This window comes from Anser brachyrhynchus (genome assembly GCF_964034855.1).
Source record: "Anser brachyrhynchus genome assembly, chromosome: 1".
Taxonomy (NCBI): Eukaryota; Metazoa; Chordata; class Aves; order Anseriformes; family Anatidae; genus Anser; species Anser brachyrhynchus.
Genome location: NC_137694.1, coordinates 107,131,887 through 107,154,473, shown reverse-complemented (window position 1 = coordinate 107,154,473; position 22,587 = coordinate 107,131,887). Strand labels below are relative to the sequence as shown.

General features: G+C 37.4%; 1 protein-coding gene across 1 annotated transcript in view; it reads right to left on the bottom strand.

The window, feature by feature from the left end:
* The window catches only part of USP25 (ubiquitin specific peptidase 25), a 461,260-nt gene that overhangs the window by 21,942 nt on the left and 416,731 nt on the right, over window positions 1-22,587 (bottom strand). Inside the window, exons 39-40 of the mRNA XM_080562087.1 lie at window positions 19,786-19,921; window positions 16,313-16,378 (exon numbers count right to left, since the gene is read on the bottom strand). The gene's annotated coding sequence lies outside the window, so the exon portion shown is untranslated. The remainder of the gene's footprint in view (window positions 1-16,312; window positions 16,379-19,785; window positions 19,922-22,587) is intronic.

The following is a 22,587-nucleotide window of genomic DNA, read 5'->3' as shown; positions in this document are numbered from 1 at the left end:
TCACTGGTTCACATGCCATATTCCTGTCATCTTAGACAGTGAAGATCAACAAAACCAATTTTAGTCCTATTTGTACAGTCAGCTGTGCTTTCAGGATCCATTGAGCCTTAGTACTTGAATTTCAATCAATGCTGTTTACTTAAAATACCTTCATTACTGAAGTCTTTATATGTGCATACATTATGTAGCTTTTAATATTTATGACAATGAAATAGTATTATTAAACTTATGTTATTATTAAATATATGATATGCATTAATTTCAAGAACTGAGGAGCAAGCTGCATAATTACTACATTATAAAATAGAGTAACACAAAATACATCATACTCATAAAGAAAACATTCATATGTGATGCATGGCCTTCAAACTGTGAGATGCTACTTTTTAATTTAGAACATTGAGGCCAAACCTTTAACAAACTGCCTAGAAAGAACTTTTACGTGCATATTTTGGACTAGTCTTGGTCTTGGCAAATAAGAAGGTTAGTCTGTTGATCTTGATGATGATAATGACATTTGGCAGGAGCTTGGTCAAGTCACTTAATTGTTCTGAGCTTTTGCCACATCACAAAAGGATGTCAGACTCCCAGGTACATCCCTTCTGTTTAGAAATGCTTATGGAAATTCATTAAATAGAGGTACTTAAAAGAAAAAAGACACAAGGACTTTTGCTTTCAGAGTAACAAATCTGAATGCTTTCCTGAATATAAATGCCCATTTAAAGGCTTCAATGAGACTAGGAGGGAAGAAGAAAGAAGTTTGAAAGTTTGTGTATTTCTGTATTTTTCTACCTATTTTCTATTGCTTGGTGTGTGTATTTGAAAAGCCTTATACATGAATGTATCATGTTTAGAGGTGCATCACACTTAATCCACTCAAATGTCCAGTGATTTTTTTCATAACGCTGTGAATTGCAGACTTGGAAGTTAATAGCTTTACATTTCTTCCACATTCTGATTACAACAATAATGTTGAGTGGATGCCATTGCACTTCTATATATGAAGCTGACTTATCTTTAGATAACAGACTCTATTTCCGAAATGATACGGTTAACAGAAAGATAACAGCTTAGAGAGTTCACCTGCAAACATTATTTAGAGGAAAATTATGAAAAAGATTTATATTATATTTTTATATGATAATTATTTACATTTCCCTTTTTTTTTAATTGTTTAACTGCATTGCTATTGTGCAGTTTCAAATTAACACTCAAATTTACACTTATTGGATTATGTTATTCAGAAGATGCTAAGACATTTAAGTACATGGCCTTTTAAGATCGTCTAGTCAAATATCAAAGGACAATTTTCTTTGTCTAATAGATGGTCATTAATGTTTCATTTCTCCTTTGACTTTGACCATTCCTACTGCTAGTAACAAGGCCCACTTCTCTTGGCAGACTGATTTAAAAAAAATAATACTTTTTCTGCTTGCAATTTCTAAAAAAAAAAAAAAAACAGAAAAAACAATTCTTTTGTTCCTAAAAAACTTGATTTAGTTAAGACCTCATCTGTACATTTTCTGTAGTTTCATGTCTCCTCTCTAATTGTCTTTTAGTCTTCACACAACTATTTCCCTGTAGCACAGAACCATTGTCTGGCTACACACAACTATTTCTTTGCAGCTGGGTGAACTCCTAGGTCCAAGTTTACAGAAAAGCTTTCATGGTTTAAGAAGGGACAAGAATTCACCACATTCCCTAAGTCACTTATTTGTCTTCCTCTTTTTTGAGTATAGATGAAGAAACTTTTACACTGAAAAAGTAATGAACTGGTGAAATTACACTCAAGAAAATCTCACCCTGGAACAAGGACATGTTGTTGTTGTTCTTAACTAGCCTCAAATTCATAAGAAAGGCTAATATTCCAAAACATAACTATAAATTACATGAATTTGTATCCTTTTAATCAGCATGCAAAAAACCATCCTCAGGTTACATCTCTTAGCACCATTCAGATTTTTTAGATTCTGTAACAGCTCTTAAAGATGAACGAAAACCACGTATACAGAGACAAAGGTAGAAGAAAAATGCAGATATTAGATAATGGTCTGTCTCCCTTACATTCCACAGAATGAGAACTGAATGTGCATGATCTCGTTAAGGAATATTCCTAAACATTTGTCAAGTATATATAATCGCACATTTGCTCCAATCAACAGGTTTAAAGCTTAAAGCAGATTTTAAATTGCTGAAGTGCTCTGCAGATCTGAAGCTACACAGCATTTTTAAAAAGAACAAGCATTTTCATATGCTATTGCATTTAACAAAGATAGCTACATGTCCAGTATTTTAAGCACTATGCTACGGACACTGACAAATGATGACTGTGCCAGAATTTTATTTGCACATTTTAACTTCCTTCGTTAAGGACTTTATTTCTTCTTATAGGCAGGATTTATATTTTTATAGTATTTGGATGCCCTCACATTTGAAATGCAAAGTTAAGTCTGAAGAATTTGCCTTTATTGTCAGTGCAATACTGTGAGTAAAAAATGACATTAATAAAACTAATGTGCCTAATCCATTTTAGAGAATTTGACTTCTCGGTATTTCCTACTTTCACATATATTAAGTGAAATATAGATTTATATTTATGAATACTTACATTTCTTTATGCAAAAATTCTGTTTTTATTAATGCTAGATCTGAAGTAACTTTTTACTAAGTGAGAATTTCTACTATCAGGCCTTTTAAATGTTCTATCACATTTGGGGATTTACGTTTAAGAGACGTGGTATAGGAAACATATTGACAGAAAGCAACTATAAATTGTAAATTTCTCTCCTTTCTATTAAATGGAAAGAAGAGAAACAACTGACCGATCAGAGCACTCAGTAGAATTTTGCAACACATATTTTTTTAAAATAGTGAAAAATATTTGTAATACTCTCTGACGAGAAATTAGTATCAAGTAAATTATGATTGTCTGTTAATATCTAATATTATTTTAAAATATTTTTATTTTTCCTCTCAATACTGCCTTGAATGTGAATCACTTGCCTTTATGTTACAAAGCTTTGTATAAAACAAAATCTTTGAGGATACCTAATAAGAAGATCAAGACAAAGAAATCATTGTTTTATTACCACAATAACAGCCTGTTTTGTTCTTTAGCCATTTAATTTAACATGAAATCAGCCTTATAGCCCCAAACTCTATTTTTTACAATGAACGTAGCAATTTGTAATAACATTATTTGATAACTCATAAATAAACACATTCTTCTCAAAATAAGAATCTGGACAAAAATCTTCAAACTCCATTTGGATGCTGAATATATAGGGTTTAATAACAAAAAAAGCTCAGCTTAAGATCTTGGTATTTCTCAGTGTAGATGCTGCTGTTTTAACATGTTCCATAACCTCCAGAAACTTTCACAGAGCTGAAAAATCTGAAGCAGCTGAATTTTCTTTAAGGTGATGGAAATTTATAATGACTTGACCAGTTTAGTGATATTTGGGGAATTAATGAGCTATTCCATTAATATGCATCATGTGGAACTGCTGTTGCACTCTGGAATGGGCTGATAGACCACCATTCTATGTCTGGAAGTGATCAGCAGTCAATAACTTCATTCTCTCATAAAGCACTTAATTTTAAAAGGAAAGAAGTTCTGTAACCTCAACAACTCTTTAGTGCATGGTTTGAATCAGAAATATTGCTACTTCTAGCGCCACTGCACATACTGTTCTTATTCACGCAAATGTTTAACATTCTTGATTCTAACTAGGAATTTCCCTAAATTAAGTTCTGTGGTAACAGGCTGCTGATTAATTACAGTCCATATAAAAGCTGGGGTTATCTTTGTCTTTTTTACATGAGGCTTTGGAGTGTTTTATATTTCTCATTAATATAAATAAACTGAGCAGAGCAAAGGAAGGCACCCACACGAGCTAAATTCTCCCCAATGTTGACACTGTGCAGTAATAATATAGCTGTGCTATAATCATTTAGTGTTGTCTTAGACAAGACTGAACTAATCGACATCATTAGATACATCATCTAACTGTGTCAGTATTTAGGCAGACTTATGGTTATCTGCATGTCCTCACACTGGATTTTAAGTTTATCCTCAGCTTTGAAATTTGTGGGTTCCTAATACTTGAGAATGTGGGATAATTTTAAGATGGTTTCAATATGTCTGGAATGTATGCTACACTCAATTACTACTCTTCAGACTTACCACCCCTCTAATTTAGACTTCTTTTTTTATTAAAAAAAAAAAATGAATAGGCAATACAAAAACTTATTGCTGTGAGGTCTTCTGTTTATTTACAAATATGAAATTTTGTCTGTATATCTCTATGTTTAGAGATATAACTTATATGGTTTAATTAGAAAAAAAAAATAGTTGCAAAAATGTATCAAGACAGATGAAGTAAACAATGCAAAGCTGTAATGTCCTCATGTCCTTTCCTCACATCTACATGGTCAGAGACTCTTTCCTGAGTACAAATGCAGTTGCTATAGTCCCATTCCTTTTATTCTCTCTTACTCTATATGCCTCTTCAATTTCCTTCCTCTTCTTACATCCTCTCATGCTTATCACATAATAATTCATCCTCCCTACTCCTTCCTTCCTCCCACACAGATACACTCTGTGCCTCTTTCTCCTTTCTTCATTGATGAATTCAGGTGCAAAGGTTTAGTTGTGGAAAAGGTAATGAAAAATTACCATTAATTAATCAGTTGTTAGCTCCTCCCTGTTTGGACCATTCATTTCTAAAATTTATAAATGCATACTGCTAAAGATTCAGAAAGAAGTCTTATCTTTAAAAACTAACTGATAAATTTCAAAACCAGATAATCTATGTTCATGTCTTGCAATCTCTGCTCTTTGAATAAAACATACAGTTTGAAAATAAATAGAAGACTGTGGTAGCTAGTTCTGAAATATATGTTCTGTGTATGGTAAATTCTTCTTACTAACAAATAAAAGCATAGAAAATTTCCAAAAGTGACAAGTTACTTATTGTCAATTAAAGTTTTGCAAAGTTGATCCCTCAGACTGCTTTAAAAGCCCATTATTTTACAAAACTCAAAAACTGAGATTTTAAGTTTTCTTTGAATAAATATTGAAAATAAGATTATGGAAAAAAAAATCCTCAAAAAAGGAAAAACATTGCCAATCCATTATTTAAAAAGTAAAGTTTAAGGAAGAATTTTCCTTCTTTAAATATTTTCACACTGAACCTCACTGAATTATTGTTGAAGCACCCGAGTTCAAGTTCTGCCAAGAAAAAGCCCTAACAAAGCTGTTTTCTCAGATTTACATTAAACCTCTGATGAAGCATCTGAGTGCAAGTTCAAATAAATTAAAGGCCCGATCAATAAAACTGGAAATCAGCCTTGCAAATCATGTTGCCTACTAAGGACTGCCATTAAATTAGAGTCAAATCAAATTACACAATAACGAACAGCAGCCACTTCTCCTGCTTAAGAAGGTATCCTTAACACAGCCCTACGCCGCCTGCAGATTCACACAGCTGTCTGCTCCAAGCTACCAGGTCCCACCTTGGTGCGGGCACAGCCTGGGAGCTGTGCAGCCCCACGCCGCAGCCTTGAACCACAGCCCTTATTGATCCACTTTGGTATTTCCAGCAGCTCGCACGGCTAATAAAGAACGCATTCATTAGACAGGCTGCATGTTTACTTCCAGAGCCCAACCCCTGCGCCTGTCTGGTAGCCATGCTTCACTCCTGTCTACAAGCACCAGGCTGCCCATACCCACCCTTTGTGGGGCAGCAGCGGCCCTGTGCCCATCCCCATGCCCATCCCCACTCCCATGCGAGCTGCCCCTGCCCCAGCAGCAGAGTGGGGCTGCCGGCAGCCCTCAGGATGGTGCAAGGGCTGAGGCTGCCTGCCCAGCCAGCACTCCCTGCCCTCAGGTGCCTTTACGGCAGGAGAGCGGGCATAGAGCCATCTCCCACTGCAGACCACAGCACAGGATACCCAGGGAAGATCAGGGGCTCCTTAAAGAAGGGGCAAGAGAAGGGGCTGCATGCACCAGCACGGCTGGCAGCAGCATCCACAGGTGCATCAGGTGTGCATGCTGCTTTCTGTTTACATTGTTGGCCTCAAGCTGGCCAGAGCATGAAGCTTTAACTGAGTTTTAACTTCACTAAGTGTTACGAAGCACTCCAGTTTTTCAAAGCTGTATATGTCTCTATGTTGCTCATATTATCTCATTTTACAACAGCAGTAGGAATGAAATTAGGGCACTATTTATATATGGGGACTGCATGTTTAGACAAGAACCTCATGTTCAGAAGCATGACAAAGAGGCAACACCAAGAAGTTTATGTATTTAACATCCTGCAATGGGGTCGATCATTAAGAAGCTTCGGGTCAAAAAGCTGTAAAGATGCCTATGTGTCTGAGATTTCTCTTTTGTAAGTTGCCCACATGCTGTAAATCAACAGTATGCAGGCTCCTAAATGTCCAAGTCATTTTGGGAAAAAGGTAGCAGCATGTTACATAAAGTATGAGTTCAGTTCTTAGATTTGGCACTAAAATTACCTTTTTGGCCATTCAGGTACATTTTTACTTCAAAATGAAAATATCAGTAGAGATATCTATACGTTCTTCTTGTATTAGAAGCTGAATAATTCACCAGGACAATATACTTCACAGTATTTTATAATAATGCCTCTCAAAAACCCCTTTATCACCACAGGAATCGTGTCCTTCATAAGCAACATCCTGAGTAAATGCTATCTAAAAACAAAAATATTTTTTTAACAAAACCTCCCTGTGGCTGTACCGAGATTTCCAGCTGTGTTACTTCAGATGGACTCAGGCACGCAGTCTGGTCTCCAAGTTTATGTGAGCAATAATCAATATACACTGATTACTACTGAGCATTTTCAGACACTGCCTTCCTATAAAGCCAGTGAAGAGACACAAGGACAATATGTGAATTTAGGAGGTCTGAGCTTAGTTCTTTACACTACACAACCTGGAAAAGGATATTTGGGCAGTAAGGCTGAAGAAATTGGAAGTGGATATGGTCAGATATGTTCCATTGGATAAATCTAGCCTAAATCAAAAGTTGTTAGCATTTGGACAAAGAAGCAAAACACATCACTAATTGTGGAGCTGAACAGCTGCATTGGTCTACTGGCTCCCCGCACCCGAGCCCACAAAGATGCCTGCACACAATGACACCGGCTTCAGCAGAGGCCCTCAAACGCAAGGGTCCAGAGGCATAGCTGCTGTGTAAACTAGCTTTGCCACTATGAGTGGTGTCCTTGGTACAACATGCTCAAAACTGCCTTGGGTAGGTAACCTGCACAGGATGTGAATAGAAGCACGTTTCAGTAGATCAGTCACAGGCTACTTCAACATAGCATAAATCATAATTTAATACAAAGTCTACACCGCAGACATTCTTCTCCACATGAAACACTCAACTAACACAGGTGAATCTGAGAGGTTCAAAGAACTTACAGAATAAATCCCCTTCAGCTGTGTACATTAAGTGTATTTGCGCTTTCTGAAGAGGCAGAGAGGCTGGAGATAGAAATATCCCCCAATAGCGGAAGACTCGTGGGAAAAGCTGTGATTGAGAATGGTAGTCATGAATTCTCAACCCCGGACATGTGAATACTTGGAGACATGCTCAAGCCATAAGGCTTCCCTTTGTTCCTATGTTCAACTCTCCCAGTCACAGGCACTCTACTTCCAGACCCAGACTGAACACCTTTCCTGTGCAACCTTCCAGGAAACCAACTATTACAGCGATTACTATTACTGCGGCCCAAATACTGTCCCTAGTCTAAAGGGGAAGTTCTTTCAAGGGATGGTGAAGTTGTCCTAGGAAAGTTCCCATCTGATGATTTCATCCTCCTCTGGGAAGTTAACAAATTTGTCTCAGCAAACATTGAAATATACGAGATGTACCCCCCAATAAGTGCTTATTTATTTATTTATTTATTTGTTTATTTTAATCAACGTAGTGCAATGCAGAATAAAACTTATACATACATGTATGTATATGCATACATACAAAACATTTCAGGGACTGACAGTTAGCTTTTCGCAGGCCTGTAAGTCTGTTTTTATAATGCAGTTACCACAAGGCTGGGTGCATGTTAGGGAAAAGTGAGCCTTATAGTGTATTTAACGTCCAGGGACTTAGCTTGAAATATATTCCACGCACACACAGCTTGAGCAAAGTCAAACCCATTGGTCTCAAGCTAAACCTACAAAGGTAGCAGTACCAAACAGCTTATTCTCCTTCCCTGCTGGACGGGCATTAGCAGAGAGGCCTCATGGAGAATTTGGTTTGAGAAAGCTTTTGCAGTCTGCTAACTATAAACATGCAACAACACTGATCCCACTCTTCTCTCACGCTGTCAGTGTATTATTCCCTGACCATCCCTGTTGCCAGTATATTCTTTGACATTGCCATCATAGTGTCAGGAAATTAAGAATCAAATAAATAAATAAATAAATAAACAAATAAATGAATAAAATCAACCAACCAACCAACCAAAAAAATGGCTGTGTATAAACGACAAGTATGTGGAGACAGAAAAAAGAAAAATGAGGGAGCCTGCATTTCCTAGATAAACCACAGATAAAACCAGATAATTCACTCTCAACCATGGAGATAAAGCTTTAGTTGAGCAGACTCATAACTCTCAGATGAAGGCAATAGTGTAGTATGTTAGCTGCACGTTAAAAAAAGAAAATGCCTCCCCTCTTTTGCCCAATCGCAAAAGTAAAGTAGGCAGTACAAAAAGGCTGTTCAGACTCTTAGAAGAAGGATTAATCTGCTATGCTCTACCTGTATCCTTTTGGTAAGGCTCTTGGAGCAATAGTTGGAGCATATCAGCATCAGTCTTACTCAAACCAGTCAACTACATCAGTCAGAGAGCCTTAAAGTACAGCATTTTAGCGGTGAGATTTCTCTGTTTAAAAGGAGGTGCAAACAAGGCAGAAGAGAGCAATGGGATCCACGGCTATTATTCTGTAAGATCAAGTAGGCTGTCAATCACATTTGCAAGAAGAGAAATAAGGATACTGGACACAGTTCCAAACAAAAGAGAATGTCATGCTAGAAAAGAGAGGCATCATCTTTGAGGTTTTATTCAGGCTTAGTAAATATTCCTAAAATGACTTCATCAACGTGAGCCTTGCTCTTAGTGCTTCCAGAAGTAGTGTAGGAAAGAAGAGGTGGCAGGAACAAAACAGAGTAAGAATTTATCTGAAATTTCCATATAAATTATATAATTTGCAATAAAATACAGCTGAAATATCCAGAAGCTCTGTACAAAATTACTCTACCAAAAGATCACTCAGATGTAAATATTTTTACTATGTGAGAAAAGACAAGGCTGAAATCATTTAATTCTTCTGTGCTATGTAATGCAAAAGCATTAGCTTTTCAGTCTTGTATTTAACTATGCTATAAAAGCAATATTCACATTGCAACAGGGCTTGCCAGATGTATTTAATTTTAGTTTTATTAAAAATACCAGAAGCTGCTCTTAATAGATAAATGAATGTCATATGAAACCACATCCAAACAATTCAAAAAATTTCAAGTGCACTTCTACTCCAACTTTATCAGTCAAATGACCTATCACAGGTCTCTTGTTGAAGAGTTTCAATAAACAAGTTTTAGAGGTTACTTTTTTTTTAAAGAACAGATTTGAAATGAAAACATTTTCTGGGATTGCTTTTAAATATTTTACCACATTTTTTCCCAAAAATCTCTAAAGAACTGCAACCTGTTTGAAGATGAGGAAGTTAGATGAAGCATGAAAACAAGTGAAATGCATCATTCTCTTCTGCTTAAGTGGAATGACAAAAACAGGAAGTGCATCAGCTACAGGAAAAAAAAAAAAGAAAGAAAAAAAAACATTTTATAATGACTTTCAGCTTTCATAATACAAATCTATTGGATTATTTTTAACAGCTTAAAAACACGATATTAGCTATATTGACCCATATTCACTTATAAGTTTTTGACAGTTCTATGCTATTTCAACAACATAAAATTGCTAAAAGCTTGCTTTTCCTACTCTGGTCAACTGGATTAATGGCAGCTTTATTCCACTGACAGGGCTCAAAAAGGCTGGGCCCCAAACACCCAAACTCTGTAACTGCATCTGACCCACAGTTATTAACTCAGAAATGTCCTTTTAATTATGTTTTCTTTTGACATGACTCTGGACAGAGGCATTCTGGGCTGCAGATGGAAATCCAAACTCTCCCCATCTCTCTGGAGTGAGTTAGCTCTTAAGGCAAACAGGATCTGGCATTAAAGTGGGTTTTCACCAAGTTGCAAGTTTCTGAGTTCGGAACCAGGGTTAAGGCCTTGGATCATGCTTAATCTTTACCAAGGAAATTGTGGCCACAAAAGGGTGTTGGGCCGGTCAGTGTCTCCGTAGTAATGAAGGCAGTTGTTCTGTAGGACCAAACTTGTGCCAAACACCTGTGTCTCCCCAGAATAACAATGGAAGCTGCAGACTGCTTGGTCCTAAGGATTTGTCCCCAGATATCCTAGTGGGTATTTCTCCTACATCCAAGAAGCAAAGTAAAGGCATACCAGTATGGCTTGCTTATAGGAACAAACACTGCTAGACAGACCCTAGATTTGGAAGACGTTCATGTTAACCCATGTTACAAAATGCATTTATTTGCTGCAGAAGTCACATCGCAACATAATGCTGAATGCTACACAACTGAATAGTATTCCACCAGCACTTTAAAGGTAAAAAAAACACACCAGACTTTGCCTAAAAGAGACAATATGTTTTATGGCTTTAAAATGAAATCACAGAAGACCTAACTCCATCCAGCTGTTCTTAATAGAAGTTTTTTTTTTCCCTTTGTTTTTCATTCTCCACCTTAATCTGCTTCAGAATTACCTCAGTCTCATTCATTTTTGCTCGTAACTTGATAACTCTTACCAAAATAATATATTGCACGTTACAGGGTAAAAAATAAATAAATAAAGAAAGAAAGAACAGAGAAAGAAAATGTATATTTTTAAAGCTAGTGATGCTGCAATGGAAATTTGCATAGCAACCTGTAACTATGCCTGATAGAATTACAATTTTATCATGCATTTTAAGGTCAGATGAAACATTCCCACATTTTCTGCATCAGTCATTTCTATTTGGTTCAGCTTAGTATAAGCAATCCCCCTTATTTTGCAACTAATTGAAGAATTAATATAAAAGGATTGAACACCTGTTGCTCTGCTGGCAGAAAACAGCAATTAGAATTACAGTGGACTTAAAGTAGAAAAGAAAAATTTTAAAATAGAAGGGGAAGAAAACATACTGGTGACCAGAGTCCTTTTGAATCCACAGAGGATATTACAGTTTTTATTCAGATTGTGAGTGGTCCCTGTTAAGTTTCCTTGGTTGATGGAGGTCTCTTCTCTACACCCCCATTTAGCCATTGCCCCCTTAAGCATTTTCCATTAGCCTGGAGTAGCTGTGATTCACTCAACATGCTCTCTCCTCGTTCCCACACACTTTAAGACAGGCTTAAAATCCATTGTATGTTCCCCTAACTGTCAGAAAGATCCTCTTTACCAATTTCCTCTTACAAACATTAATAACTGAAAAAAAAAGCTATTAAAAAGAGAGACTAAATCCATGTTCATCTCCTCCTTTTATTTGTTATCTAGGAAAGCGGTTAGGCAAGCCTTAAGCTGGAGTAGAAAAAGTCAAATGTAGGGACCTGTAAGTAACTGATTTTTTGAATAGACAGAACTAAAAGGAGAACAGTAATCACAATAAGAGCAAGCATCAAATCCACTTAATATAAGAATTCTTAACTTTCCTTGCTGCTGCAGAAAACTAAAAAATAATAAAAATGCATGCTGGGGTTGTCAAACATTTTGGTCTGGTCACCTGCAATAAAAGTAAAGCAGCAAATGCAGAGGTACAAAATAAACCATAGAAAGAACTATTTGCTATTAAGCCACAGCACCACCGGGGCAGGGCTCAACTCTTTTGCCTTATATCAACAAATCTTAAATCATTTTTAGGCAGAATTATCACTGTTACCATTAATAGTAAATGATTAAGTTCTACTCCTTTCCCCTTTTCAGGGAGAACTGTGTTAATACATACAGCATTGTTTTTTCTCAACTATTTCAGAATGAGCATCATTGTCTGCTCTTTATGTGGCAGTAATGCCTTCTACCACAGTGATGAGAACTGAATGCATCTTTAAGGACATTTTCAGAAGCAGGGCCTCACTTGAAAAATCATGGCTGATAGACCAGCACAGTCCTTTTCCCTTTCATTTCATTTCTGGGAACGGCAGAAATGTGAAAACACTTTCTTAATTTCTTTGCTAAGATATCTACTTATGAGATATATATATCTAATGGGATTTTTCCAAGATAAGGAAGACTGAAAAAAAACAACAGCCATGAAACAGGAATGCACAGCTTAGGACATAAACATCAGCAGAACTCCATAAGCACACCTTCATCTTCTATTCTGACTGGGATAAAATACGTTTTGCCCCTCGGTGTGTTCTGGCACCCTTTCTTTAAAAACGGTATGGGACAAAGAGGCAGCAGAGGGCCCGAGGAGGGCTGGTTCTGCGGCTGGCACCCAGCCCACCCAGGAGGAGGTGAGGCCACCCACAGTTGCACCCTGCCACCCCATAGGGTGGGTGCCCAGGGCTGGCAGAGAAGGAAGCCGTGTGTGTTGTGCCTCCCTAGAGTGGTGCCCATCACTTCGGGGTAGCTCACGCAGGAAACACGCCTTCTCAAAGTCCTCCTGGTTAGGAGGACTCAAAAGATGCATCAGAATGTCTGTCGGGGCCAAAAATGATGAGAGTGTTAGGGGTCAGGACTCAGGTAGGCTGACAAGCTGTGTCAGGCCATGGATGCTGAGACTCCAGGATGAGATCAGGCTGAGTGGCATATGAATCACACAACAGTGAAACACAGCCGGGGCTGCAGTGTCTATGTAACATTGGGTTGTGTATGCATAAAAAAAGAATGTCATAAACCCAAGGAAAATTGAGACCGATTTGTGATACTGCCCCTTGCTACCCAAGTAGCAGCATGTAATATTTTCTGGAAAGTGTTGTAAGGACAGAAAGATTTGTTCTTTTTCCTTTAAAAATAATGTGCATCTGAATATAAAAAATATATAATCAACTATGTAAGACAACCTATTTCTATGGAGGAAGAATAAAGCATTAAATACTCAGTATTTTTATGAATTTTATGAATAAATCAAAATGAAATTTTAAAGCTTTCTTGTTAATGGAATTAAAATCATCATCAGTCTTTCTTAAGTGTCTGCAGTACACAGTCACAGTCCATTAAGAGAACATGTTAGTATTGTTCGTAACAGGATGTAAATGAAATAATCAAGTAATCAGGACTATTTCAACATCAATAAAGCCTCAGAGTGATTATTATGTACAGCCATGACACAATACCTTTTTGCATACTTTCCCTGATCAGATTAAAGTGATGATGAATTCCTCGATGGCTCGAGTGTGCTCCAAGGAAAGCTAGAAGGTTGTACAGTTAACTCCCAGGGTGTAACTCTAAACCATACAACCTACTACCTCAACCCGGATGCACACAGCTTCCGACGGTGACCATAAAGTCTTCTTCACTTCTTCAGCATTTCTTTGAAATGTGACAGCAGCCACAGGCCTACATATTTCCCATGGGGGTAGGCTTTCAACTGTTGAAATAGTCTGAAGTTATTCCCCACTTTTTAGACAACAAGGCATATTCTTAGATTTTTCTACTGCAGAGGTAAAAATTATCTTCCTTCATGTTTACATATGTATAAAGATATAATGTGTGTGGTTTGTATGTATATATATGCATATATATCTGAGAGGAACGATGCAACTAGGTTTCTGGATAAGAATGACCATTTGGCTTTATTTTAAAATAAAAATAAAATGTAAATTTAAGTGTCTCTCTTTTTTTTTTTTTTTGAGTGTAATGCCTTATAATGATATATTTACTAAAGCTAGCAAATTGTGTATCCTACTCTCCCTCATTGAAAACCTTACAATTTCCTCACGTTTCTTTGTAAATTTTAGTAAGATATTAAGCCAAAGGTTGCTTAAAGCACCAGATAACAGAACAAATTACTTATGTTGGAAGATAAAGCAACGGACAAGAGAAGCATTCCAAAAACAATATATAGTTTTGTTTGAAATGCTCACTTGGGCTTGTTGTCAAATACCACTGAAGTGCATGCTACATAAACTTTTGCCAGATCACCATACTGACACAGACCCATAGAAGCGAGCTTGTGCAGTACGTTTCAACACAAGATCGGATCTACGGGTTTATGCCAGTTGGCATTGCTGATTAGCATTTTCCTTTTAAATTGAGACACAGAAGACTTTAAACAAACAAACATATGAAGCAAGTGTAAGGACGAGTATTTAAGAGTAAAAATATTATAATTAATCCTAAAGAAGGCTACTTTAAAACTTAACTGCATAAATGGTGGATGCACCGGACAAGCCAAACATTTGTCACTAGTTTGTTTTTTGAAAAAGGAATAAAACCCACTTTTTTCCAGATTGACTGCGCAACATTGTTTTGTCTTCAGCAGGAATTAATGTCCTTTTGAGCACTCATGAACTCTCAAATCCCAACAACTTGAATCTGACTGCAGTATGCACACAGCATGCAAGACCAGAATCCAAAATCGGACACGGCATAAAAGTGAACAATATAGGTTTGTCCTTTGTGTCTGAGACCACATCATGTACTACAACTTAAAACAAAAATCACCCCACTAAATCTGAAAAGCAATGAGGCACACTGGCATGCAGCTCTCAAACAACATTATAAAGACTTCTTAGCTATTTCTTCATGTTACAGAGTATCTAAGTACTGCTTGACAATAACTTGTTGACTAAACAATGCCTATTAATCAAAGCAAATAAGTTAATTTGTATATTTTATTCACTAATCCTCCCATCAGTGTTATTCCCCAGTAAGATTGCAAGTAGAAAGGCAATCTTGCAAATCTTCAGGGTTAACTTCTACAATAAATACTTTCTTCTTATGACGGGTAAGCAGTACAACACAAATTATCAGACCCTAAATGTAGGATGTCCTATGCAACAGACTCAAAACAGATCCTGAAGCAATAATCAGTAGTTTAAAAAGGTAAGACACAGACGCAGTTTTATAACTTACATATTTTAAAGAAAATAATTTATAAACACTGTATCTTAAAACACAGCAGGGTAACTTACAACAATATAGCCACAAAAGCATTTGTAAAATACAGGCATAAGTTAGTAAAATTTTAAAAACAGGTTCTACAGAAAGGTAATAAGGTCTCTTATAATTTTAGCAGCTTACTGAAATCTGTATCTGAGTAAGATTTTAATGCCTGCCTTCCGTTAGCTCCCACTGAAGGCCTAATTCTGTCATCGTTAGTTGGATAAAGCTCCTTTAAAAAGAATAAGCACTGCCAATAATAAAGTTTTTAAGTCAGGCCAATGCTAAATTTTCTTGCAGACTGTAACATGTATTTCTAGTTCACTAATGACCGCTGAACATTATTAAATGGCCTATTTTTTTTTTTTTAATTTAGTTGATTAAAATCCTGCATGCTCCAATGTATCCTTTTGCATTTTAAAAAATAATGTCAACTATTTTTTAATTCTATAACAGTATGTTTTAAACTCACTTTCACTTCATATACAACACTTCAGCATTCAGAAGGAATGATATTTTTATATTTAGTATTATTATTTATTATTATATAATTATTATTATTATTAAGTGTTAACTTGAGAGAATATGTAAGAAAAAACTCAAACTAGAATATTTATCTTAGTATCAAAAATAAGTATTCGGACTGCATATATAATTTACTGAATGATTCTAATAAGTGCTATAAATTGCTTCTCAGATTTTCTTTTTTTTTTTTTTTGGTTAATAGAAGAGGTATTCCACGTTTCACAAAGACTGGTCTAGTATAGTTATCTACTAGTATATATACATGTCATGTAAATATATATGTCATACAAATACAGTAGTATATATATCTGTAATACATATTTACTAGGCATAACAAAAGAACAAATTGTATATTGATCTTTCAATCCATTCTAAAGCTTAATGGAAACAATAAGTATAAAGGCTACCCAAACTGTAATATTCCCAACAGAAAGTAATCATAGCAAAAGTTTAATATATATCTATAAAATGATATTTGTAGTCTCTCTTAAGGAAAGAAAGTATTTTAAAGGTAATCTGCTTCATCTTCTTGCCATGAACTTTATTTTTTAACAAAAAAATAAATATTTAAGATCACTGTATTACCTTCGTTGAATTCTAGTATAATTAACGTCTTCAGTTTCCTTTTTCATCTGAAATTTTTTTCTTTCACTAAAACAAATGAAAGAGAAAGATTTTGATATATATGTTCTATGTAAAGTGTTTCCAGAACAACATGAAACCTACACAACATTAGTAATTATGCTTTTAATATATAAAACTGACACACTGCTGATGCCCCTCTCAGAGCCATGGGAAGACATGCTGTGAACACATAATTTGGCAAAAGGACTATTTCATTTAGCATTTACTAATCCTATCACACCTAACAAATACTTTACTTGTATTAGGAATTCCAGAAGTGAAGAAGAATGCTGAACAAAAATAAAGAGTGTTTATCAAATGGTGAATATATCAGGTAGTTTGCTACGCAACTGCATAAAAATACTGGGAAAGGCTAAAATGCTTAAATCAAGAAATGTTTGCAAAAATTGAAGGAAATAAACTCGTTTTATATAATCAGATATAAAATTTTTAAAAGTTCTTTTAAACAAATGCAAGCACTAGTTCCTCAACAGACATAGGTACTAATGACATACATAACTATTCCAACAGAAATACTGGGGAGGGAGGTATCACCATAAATCTAAGAAACACTTTCTTGTGCAAAATGGGTGAATGGAAGTATATGTGTCATATACATAAGATCTCCATTCCATAGTTTCCCAGAATTCATTGCAGAACAACAAAAATATAAGGTAGCAACATTAGCATATAATCTTAGGAGTTGCTGTCTAATCAGTAATGTATAAAAAGTGAAACACATTAAAACAATTCTATTTTGTAACACCAAAATATATTTATAAAGCTTTTTATTAGACAAGTATCTGTCACAAATATTTTGATAAATATATAAGAGTTTTTGATGAAAAAGACCCTAAGTTTCAAAGTAATTTCTAGCCAAGGACTTCTGTATTTTTAACGAAAATTTATAAGACTAGGAAAATATAAATAAGTAATCCGAGATACATAAAACACTGATTTGGCCGAGCTTTTTAAAATATGTCAGTCAAATTGAATTTTGGTAAAGACTGCTCTAACTGCTTAGTAATATGTTACAAAAGCAGACAAATGTTCTAAGAAACAGGGTCTACTACTAAAGCGTCATATGCTCAAAACTTCCTTTAACTTTGCATGCACTTATCACAAACACTCTGAATGGATATCTTAAATACTGTTTTCAGCTATTCCTGGACAAGTGCTGCTTTACCGAACATCTTAAAATAGTCACTGTTACTAGCTGCAAGCCAGGCTTACTTCATGAATGTCCCAATAATGTGCCTTTTATTCCAGTGCTTATTACACTGATTTCTTTGTAATGGATTTAGATACAAATTGTAAGAAACTCATATATGAATTAACTCCATAATAACTTTAATATACTGGCTACAAGAGCGATCCTTTCCTACCAGTTAGCACATTTTTTTTCTTTCTCTCTTTAGAAACTGAAAGCATGAGTCACAGTATAAAAAAAGAATTTACTTTCCTTAGCAACCAGATCTAAATGCCCACAACTTTCGTAGCAATAACCAAAGCTTACACTGAATAAATGTAACATTAAGGTCTTTGCATAACTCCAGTGCTTCGCTAAGACAAAATGTGCCTAGCCACTCATTTCTACAGATCCTCGATTTTTTGTTTACTTTCTATTTTTAGCAGTATTAGCTCAAACACACCCCAAAAAAGTTAGTTTAAAAAAGTGTGAACAGCTGACTATGTTAAAATTAATACACAAGGACTCAGTTTCAACAACGTTTAAAATGAAACAAAAAAAAGGAAAAAAGGAAAAGAAGCTATACCTGTTATGAAAGGTACGTTTTCACCCAGTGCCAAATATTGCTATATAAGCAATAGCAAAACAAACAAACAAACAAAAAAAAATCCTTCTTTCTCTTTTGTTTTTACTAAAAGAATCAATCTCCTGGGCTCATTTTGCTACACTGCTTTAAGAAGCTCTAACACATCCTGATGTCTCTGCAGTGTAACATGCCAGATTTTTTTTTTTGGAAGCAGGAGAGCCACTTTTTTTTTTCTGCACTCTTGTATGTAGGACAAACTCAGATTTGTTTCTTCTTCTGAGGGCTCCTGTTATTTCTCGGAAGAAGACCAGGATGCCTGTCTTCTCTCTCGCTCTTCTCGGAATTCCAGGCACAAAGCACTGCGCAAAAGCTGCACCAATCCTTGCCGCCACCGCCTGCACAGTGCGAGAGGTGGGGAGAGACCAGAAAATTCACCTCGCCCCTGTGCCGGTTTTATAAATGGGGATTGCACAAATCTGCCGAAGCAAAGGGGTGAAAAGGCAGGGTGCCAGTTTGCTACACTACGCTGCAATGATCTCATGTTCAATGCTGTCGCCCCGTTTGCCCAGTTCAAACGCCTGTTCATTAAACAGGAGGGAAAAAAAAGAAAAAAAAAAAAAGAAAAAAAAAAAACTTTTATCCTTCAGATACTCAGGAGGGCTGTTCTGAACTACAGATCAGCAATAAAAAAATACAACACGTAGTTTGAAAATGCAGTTATGAAGTCTAAATATTCTGCTTATATTTCTTTCTTTCTTTTTTCTATTTGGAGATAAGAAGCAGAATTTATCAGGCGTGAAAGGGACAGCCTCCTGGTGGTGTGCCAAAAAAGCCAGAATAAAGGCAAAGTTGTGCTTCAAAGCTCAATTGCTTGCTGAGTCTGGCTAAAGTCAAGTATTAAGATCCACCATTTTCTGAGCCATGTAAGAAAGGAGGAAAAAAGTCAGAACGGGTGCTGCTTTCCAAGTCTCCGTTGGCACCATCACAAAATCTCAGCCGTAAGGTCACATGATTCTCTGCCAAATGTGGAGTGCATTCCCATAAACCATTCTGCTGATACTGCGAAGGCAGCTATTGTCTAGTTTAGACCCAAAGTTCAGCCCACTCTTCATTGAATTAGCTGAAAAACGCATCACCTTTGGGGGTTGGGAGCCATGGAAACGTCTACCTGGCAGGCTGCCCACTTTTGCTGCCCATCAACCAGAGATGGGATTGTGCTGCCTAATGTAATGATGACTAGGAATGTGAAGAGTCGTCCAAAGTGAATCTGATTCTCGCAAAGCCTGCTTCATTTGCACAGCAAACTCTGGCTTCTTGTCATTAAAAAGGGGAGGGAAAGGAGAGAAAAAAAAAAAAAAAGGCGCCTTTCTACTAAATGTAGCAATTAAAGGTCTAGTAAACATGCCTAGTCTGCAACTTTCCTTCATAACATATTGAAATGGTTCCCAAACTAAAGGACTTGGTGCAGTGCAAGTTTTCTGATTTAAAGCAGCACTCGTTTTTCGCTGAGTGAATGCAGCATCCCTGGGACATTTTTTCTCCTTAAGAAAAAAAAAAAAAAAAAGTACATGACAGATCTCTCATCTCTTCTTTTTACCTCCCTTTATTACCTCCTGATTTTATCTAGCACAGATTATACATGCGTGCAGCAATACCCACCAGTAACAGTGGGGATGCAGTATTGCTGCAATCTTCCTCAAAGCAGCCTCCTGAGAAAGCTGGTTGTGTTTCCAGCAGCACAAACTCCTTCATCTGAGCCCTCTTATTGTCACTAGTGAGGAGTAGGACAGTTGTTCTGCAAATTTGAGATCCATCAGCACCCTCCTGTTTTCAAAATACATTCAAACCAGATTTCTTGAAAAGACAAAATCAGACAAGAATTTATAAAAGATACAACTTATTAAATAGACTAAGTAATAGACATAACTCCTCTGCTTCAGACTTGAAATTTCGATATTGCCCATCTATTGTTCTAAAGTAAAATGTCACACAAAATGTCACTTCCAAATGAAAATACCACGTAAAATACTGAGCAACGAATACACGTGCTCCCAGCACCCAAAAAGCTTACACAGAAAAATTTATCTATGGGGCTGTGTAGTGAATAAATGAACAAAAATCTGCTTGATGCTTCTACACCAGAAAGCTTAATAGCTACCACAAAAGAGATGTTAAAAATGTGGTAATTTGTCTGATCTCCATATTTAATAAAAACAGAGCCATGGGAGGAGTCTCTCTACCTATTAGCATCTGCAGACAGTTGCACAAATGTGCTGTGAAGAGGAGGGTGCATGCAAAAGAGCTTACAGCTAGAAATTAAGGAATGGCAAACAAAGTGGAAGACGACAGGCTGGAAACCGTGGCAGGAAGACAGGAAAAAACATTCCCGGGGACACCACGGGCAGCAGCCACCCAGCTCTGCTGCTGCCGTGTTTACTTTTGCTGTTCTTTCCAGTTTCACTGTGTTTATCTGGAGGAGATCGAAGGCTCATTACAGAAGGATAGAAGTGTGAGAAAGGGGCTTTGAGGCACAGCGAGATGGCCACAATGGCCGTGCTTCCCTCGCAGGCCAAAGGGCTGTCGGGGCTGCCTGCACCCCTAGCTGGATGGGGTTTTGGGGAGGGTCGGCATGGCAGGGATAAGGATTGCATTCAGGGCAGTCTCTGTGTGTAGAAGGGTGAAGTGGGCTGGGTGGTGGGGACTGGGAGCAGCCCCCAGGGTGCCACCACAGTGCAGGCAGGATGGAGGCAGAGGACGCAGGAGGATGGGAGACGACCTGCTCCTCCTGCCAGGTTGGATCAGCACTCCTGAGCAGGGCCCGCTCCAGCCGAAGGACGGGAGCTGCCTGTCAGCGGAGGGGCTTGTGTCAGAAAATCAACCCAGGCTTGAGTTCCTCTCTTTTCCAGATCTGGAGCTTTTGAGGGCTAGCAGCAGTAGGAAAGCCCTCGATACCGTGACATGGTGTAAACTTTCCCAAATGGCCTTTCTGATTGAAATGCTGCCCACGTGGTTCTGAATCCAGAGATGATGCTTTTCTTTTCCCTGCCAGCTGCAGGAGGCTGCCTGGGCACTGCCAGCAGCTAAAAATGCTGCTCCTTGCCTCCGCTCCTTGCCACTGTGGTCCCAGAGCTGCGAGCACAAGGGTGGCCCTAATTTCCAGGGGCCACGAGCAGCATCCACACGGTGTGACGCTTCAGTTGTGAAAATGAGCCCTGGTGGGTTCTCCCACAAAGGTCTTCCAGATTAAATAAGCTTTCCTATTATTTAAAACTAAATGCTTTTCTGCAGGCTCATAAAACTCAGAAACCCAATTCATCCGTCTTTAATTAACAATTATGTAGCAACAACAACTTGGGATTCCACTTTTTATCACTTTGATAGTTTTCCTACTGATTTGAGTCAACAAATCAAAACAGAGTTTTTTAAAATTTATTATTATTATTATTATTTTTTCTTCTAACAGGGCATGGGGGAATCAAGCTCAGCTCACTCCATCTCACATTTTCCATCAGCCATAAAAACATTTAAGCCAAAATACATCGTTGTCTTCGAATAAGCCACTGATGAGGGTGTAACCTCTGAACCCGCATGGTATTTTGATCCAAGGTGACAACAGTGGTTCCATTAAAACTGAGTAGAAATCTCCAACTGAACTACAGTGAATGTATATTCTGTTCAAATTTACTGCTATTATTATCAGTGATGGTATGTAAAAGGACAAGGGAACAGCCTGACTTTCAGATCTTTGAAGGGCATTTTCCAGTATTATTGCCACAAATAATACACAGTCTGAGCCAGGTAAATTTGAGCAGCAGCTTTTGAGAAGCGACAGGCATCAAATTCTGCACAGTCACTTTTATTTTCCCATGTCAAAAAGCATTTCAGCATGTGGCTAGTCCCCACAACGGAGCACTCGCCTCACCAATATTCAAAAGCAGAATGTTAAAATCCTGCTGAAAAAATCACTTGCATATGTGCCCAGCAACAATTACAGATGTAGATGGATCTCAGAGTGTTTTGCCTACGAACTGATACAAGGATAACTCAAAAGGAACCAAAAAGACACATCTGCCAGAGCGTCTGGCCTTGTTCACCTGCAGCTGGAGCAGGCCAGGCGGCCAGGTGGAGGGAGGTGGCACTGGACCTCTCCACTGGAGGAGAGGGGACTGGTTCTGACATCGCCCTGAAGGAGGGAAGGGGAAGGCAAAGAGACATCTGAGGGTTTCTGAGTCTGTACTGAGTACCCCAGCCTTCCTAGCTCAGCAGGCAGTTTGTAAACTAATTGGAACAGAAAAAAAAAATGGACCCTTCTCTGAGCAATGGCACCCTGCATAAGAGAAAAGCAGAGGAGAGATCAGGAAAGAAACACAGCAGCCCTCTCAGAAAGAAAGGAGAGGGAATGACTGAGGAAGGCAATGTCTACTCTTTTGTGTATTTGCTAGTTTTGTATTTATGAACAAA